Below are 5551 nucleotides of genomic sequence, written 5' to 3'. Positions count from 1 at the left end.
AGAGAAGAAAAATTAGTTGAAACCTTTGATGATGACATTTCTAGCATATTTAATGCTTGCCGTTCAAACTCGGCTAGTCAAAATGACGCCATGTTGGAAAATGATGTTTTAGATTTGTTTATCACGGATACAAGAGGCTCTGAGTTGCCATCTAAGATAGCCGAGTTTATTTTTCAAAATGCAGATAGAAAAGTTGTCTGAAGAAAAATAAATGAAAGAAAAAACTTGATACGTAGCATATCAACCTCAGAATTGTGATCTACTTCAGCCTACTAGAGTGAAGCAGCTCATTTGAAACAAACTAAGGGCAACCACGAGATATAAGAATATTAAATTCCAAGGTCAAGCAAACCGACCCGGGAAATATCGCGATGGATATTGTGTTCAGAAAATACAATGGTAACATATTATGTTTATTTTCACCCTCAGAGGTTTACATTGAGAAAAAAAAAAGAATTTAAGGAAGCAATCGAAATTATTTATAAGTTAAAAGAAACCACATGGGCCAGTTTCTACCGAGAGTATCACTCGGTGGTTTAGGGTCATGTTAACGGCTTCCGATATAGACACTAAAATGTTTGAAGCAAGTACCACCCGTGCCGATGCAACGTTAGCTGCAATTGAAACAATCACATCTCATCAGAACGGCGGGATGGAATAATGCCCCATTGAAAACCAATATCACTGCCCAAATGTTTTAACTAAGAAAAAGTACATTCCAGGGCCACTTTTTTAACATACCGCGGTCCCCCAGTCCCCCACACGGCCCACCCACTCAGCTCATTTGCCACCCCCCCCTCCCCTCCCGTGCACCGGTAGGTCTGTTTTTGGCATGTAAAACAAATAATGATAACAAAACCCAAAAATTAATTTACACCTATATTCGGAATGATCTATAGGTGCTTTTATATCTTCAATTACCTGTGTAGAACAGTGAATAATGCAGAGCGTATCATATCAATTCCTTAGCGCCATTCCTTGTGCGGCACGCGAACTGAGTTCGACCGCCGCAGTTTTAGGCCATTGACTTTACCATATAGACCATTTTCCTACAGCCATAGCGTGAAAAGTTAATACCGAAAAAACTTAGTTCAGCGTATAACGTAACCTTAAGTCCTATTTTCCCCTACAAAGAGGTTTTACTAAATAAAATAATAACATGTTTCTAGTTTACCCATTTTCTGTGTAAATTTCGAAAACATGAGATTCAAAAGACAGAATGTTTAGATACCTACATGACTGGACGTTGAAACTTCAAGTTTCACGAAGTCTATGTATATTTGCAGTTGCAGAGGCTAGCTACGTAACCAACTTATTCTGAGCCTGTCACGGTGCTCACAGGCGCCCTCACTTCGTAGGTACCTACATGACTATTCTCCCTGGTGTGTTGTCTGCCCAAAAAATAACACCGTGAAAGTCCAAAAATTCTTCCTAATACTGCAAGCACTCCACGCGCACTACAATAATGCCTAATTGAAAACAAATGCAGTTCTAGTTGGGTTCATTGTTGAAGTTTCGTCAGTCTGTAAGACATCTAATTTCCTAATTAAATACTTCTCTATGACTAAGAAAAATAATGAAAGTACGTCAGAATCTATACATACAGGGGGAGTACTTTTGAAACTTTTAAGCAATAATTCTAGCAAGTACCACCAGTACAGTACGTTCTTCAAGTTCTATCAGGTTTCCGAGCTAAACGATCCACTTGGCTTATTTTCAAGTAGGAATAAAGTATCTGAAGAACCCGGCATTCCTTCTATTCCCCCGCACTCTTTATATCTTGTTCAATCATGCAAACAGCGTACAATGACCATTCATTACATCTACAAAGCACAATACATCGCACACACTCGATGACGTCATCAATCGATGTTACAAACGGTAACGTGTATATGACGAACCTGTGTGTAACAGAGATGCGCTATTTGAGTAGTATAAGCTTGCGTGCAAAAAATACTGAGGGAGCTTTGAATATCGTGTATGCGATATTGTGGACGAATTGCGTCAATTTAGGTACTACGATGATTCAAGTAATTGCAGCATTCATATTGTACTATTGGGTATTTTTCAGGGTGAAACCATTTAAAAAGACGCGATAGCGGAAGGAATGTTGAAAGACGTTTTCTAAGGTTAGTATTAATCGTTTTCCCTTATTTTAACTGATTAAACTATCGCTAATAGCTTAACTCTTGAAGGATAATTCCGACATTTTTTCGTTAGCGGACAAACGTCTGTTGTTGTTTTCAAATAGATCTATCAGAATGATAAACACTTAGGCCTATGTATATTAATACACACATTACATATTCGACGGTTATGCCATCGTTGATATGAGAAAGCCATTTTTAGAATAAAGATTTACAATAACTAAATTAATGTAGCTGATATTTCGACGTAAATGTCGCACAGGGAAATCAATATTAACTAGCCATTTCTTAATCTTCTTTTTATATATTAACTATTTATATGTTATTTGGGCCTGTTATGGTATATAGGCTATTCGTTATAACTGATATGTTTTGGGTATAAATCAGAAATTCCATAGTTACGTACAGAAGTCAATATTAGCACGTTAATTGTTTTTACTGGCGGGATTGGTTGTCAAGACGGGACAAAGGACCCTGAGGTCCATATAACAATGGAATCAGAAGCGGGGGCCTGAATTTGTGAATACACTTCACGTTCCTTTTGCATAGATCTTATCCCCGTAATATGAAGTTGGTATCGATCGCCAGCTTACCGTAGCACGTAGCAACACAACTCGATAGGTTTAATTAATAGCCTATAGATGTTGATCGTGGATGGTGTCGGGGGGGGGGGTGGAGGGGCCCGGCAGAAGCCTGCTTCTGTGATGTATTATTAATTGTAAAGATTTGAGCATACGAGGACAAATTGGTAAGAATGGCAAGCATATGTAGTGAGTAAACCTCGACAACCTTCAAAAGTCTGAACTGTTTTCTTTTCGCGCGCATATTATTCTAGTGTTCGAGGCGAGACTGATGTAAAACGCTATCGTCGAGTTATAGGATTTGCATGGAGAATGTTTCTATGCCTACATTGCCTGTTTTTCATTGCAGGATTCTAAAGTCAGGCCGAATTATCAATTGTTAGACTGCCTTTCTTTCGTTTCATATACCAATTAGGACGTTTTACTGGTATTATTCTGTGCATAACGAGTTATAACGACACCTTTTGGTGTTGACATGTGCATTGTACATATTGAATCCCCCATATCATTACACTCACTTCCGTCATACTGCCTTCAGAAATAAATCGCGGCGTTTTCAATCATTCCAGCCATATGTATAGTTGTTAGACTGTTCCAGCCTAGCGTTAAATAAAATATTTTCACCACGGCTAATGAGAGGCTTGAGCGGGAAGGAGAAACGGCAAATATTTGACAGTAATATTCTAATGTTGAAACAATTATTATGCAGTTTGAAATTTCAATATAGAGAATATATCTTCAATCATACAATCAATCTTTTGGTCACTTCGTTTGAGGTTAATTTACAAATGTTGGTTATTCGTCTGAGGTTAATCTGCATATGTTGCCACCTACAGAATCATCCCTAACCCTTTTCTTGATATACTTCTCTAGCAAAGTTATATAAATGATAAAAAAAAATATTCATATAAATGTATCACTGGCCTAATCTTCCACCTATTCTCTCTATGTTTTACACAGAACTGCGTTCACATTACTCAAAATGAAGTCCATTCGTCTTTCAACTATTTATTGCTACATATGTGTTCTTTGCATTGTAATTACTGTGACGTCATCTATGGAAACAAACTCAACGAGTCCTGACCTTAAAGTTCATAAAGGTGAGGGTTTTGTTGTTTCCGTGGATATTTTGTGTGTGTTGGTGTGTGTATGTGTGTGTCAGTGGCATGCACATAATTCCAGAAGTGAGTGCGGGGAAGGGGTGGGGCAGGCTAATATCCGATTGATGAAGGTATGAGATTCAATGGCGAAATGTGCGCTCCATGGTTTCTAATTTGGTACATTAGATGGAATTATTGAATTGAATTATTCAGCTTTTAGATTTTTTTATATTAATTCTTGCTTAAAGACGTATACTTTGACAGTGTCGCGATATTAATGAGTGCAGTCAAACGATATAAGAAAAATTGAATATCATAATGAAGGCAATCAAAACACTGGAACAAGACTCTATCATAATTCAAGGTAGAATATTTTGATAGCGGAAAGTCTCCCTTAAACATTATCATTAATGCTCCTGAATATGCTAGAATTTCTTGGGGGAATGGTTGTTTTTATTTACAATTTCACAAGGAAGTTTTTAAGATAGTTGTGGTCATGTGGTTAAGGCATTGGACTTGTGATCTAAGGTTTGCTGGTTCGAGTCCTCGGGTCAGATCATTCGGTTGTTTTCTTGGGCAAGGCACTTTGTCTCCATTGCCTCTCTTCACCCAGGTGTATAAATGGGGACCTGTATGTTAAAACTGCCAGTTGGGCGCTGTTTAGCTGCTGTCATGTGGAGGGATTGTCTCTATGTTTCACAGGTTATCGTTGACCAGGGCAATAATATTGTGATGTGCTTTGAGCACCGTTATCGGTGGATATGTATTGGCTTTATAAATCCTCAATAATATTATTGCTGTTATTACTTCCATCCTGTCATTCTTAGAGATGGGTTTTGTAAGTACTAAGTCTAAGATATCGAACTTCTTAAAAATGACCTAATACTAGTATTGGTTTTATGATCAACACTGTTTCTATTCACCTTGCATTTATGAAAATGGAAAGTGTGGGGTTTTCGCTTCCAATTTTGCCTCTATATGACATTCAATATCTCCCAAACAGAACAGTCTTTGCTTAGAGATTTGTTTCATAAACAAAATATGGTTGCTTGGTTTCAATTCTCAGCTGTCAGGATTTGTCTCATATATCATAAACAGGGTTTTGGTCATTTATAAACTTCATACTTGTAGCCCTATTTCATTTCAAATTTAAACACTCATATCGCACTGAAGTGTTATTCGCGCATACTCCAGCTGGGGCATATCAATCAGTACTACGCATGCGCAGTCTCTTCTGATTGTTTATTAACAATGACTTTCAGAGAATTGTTGTTCAATACCATAACTGATGATATTTTATATAATGACGTTATTTTTATATTTCCCAACCTTTTCCTTGATTTGTACTTTGTCCTTTCAGGACTCAAGAGAGAGGAAAAAGCGGCCATCTGGGCTGCACTGTTCGGTGGTATTGTCTTCTTTGTCGGTTTGGGAATTTTCGTCCACGGTTTCTTTGTGCGTCAGTATAGTGACGATTATGAGTATATGAATCGTATCGGCACCCTTCAAGATGAACATAGAAGGCCAGTGGCAGCAAAGTAATACCGGACAGCTACTACATCACAGGACGATATAATCGCAATGTCATTAATAGGACACCGAAAATGAACTTATTATACGGTTATACGGTATATACGGTAAAGAACGAACGCCTATGTCAAATTATACACATCACTTCAGAGTACCTATAAGGGGTTGAAACAATCATGCCGAACACAGAAAG

General features: G+C 37.8%; 1 long non-coding RNA gene across 1 annotated transcript; it reads left to right on the top strand.

The window, feature by feature from the left end:
- Positions 1-1911: 1911 nt before the first annotated feature.
- Positions 1912-5329, top strand: LOC139977814 (uncharacterized). The gene is made up of 3 exons (XR_011796706.1): positions 1912-2129; positions 3689-3828; positions 5189-5329. It is a non-coding gene; the product is annotated as an uncharacterized lncRNA (long non-coding RNA).
- Positions 5330-5551: the final 222 nt, after the last annotated feature.

The sequence above is a fragment of the Apostichopus japonicus genome, chromosome 1 (genome assembly GCF_037975245.1).
Source record: "Apostichopus japonicus isolate 1M-3 chromosome 1, ASM3797524v1, whole genome shotgun sequence".
NCBI lineage: Eukaryota > Metazoa > Echinodermata > Holothuroidea > Aspidochirotida > Stichopodidae > Apostichopus > Apostichopus japonicus.
The sequence above is the reverse complement of the archived record's forward strand: the minus strand, read 5'-3'. Positions and strand labels throughout refer to the sequence as shown.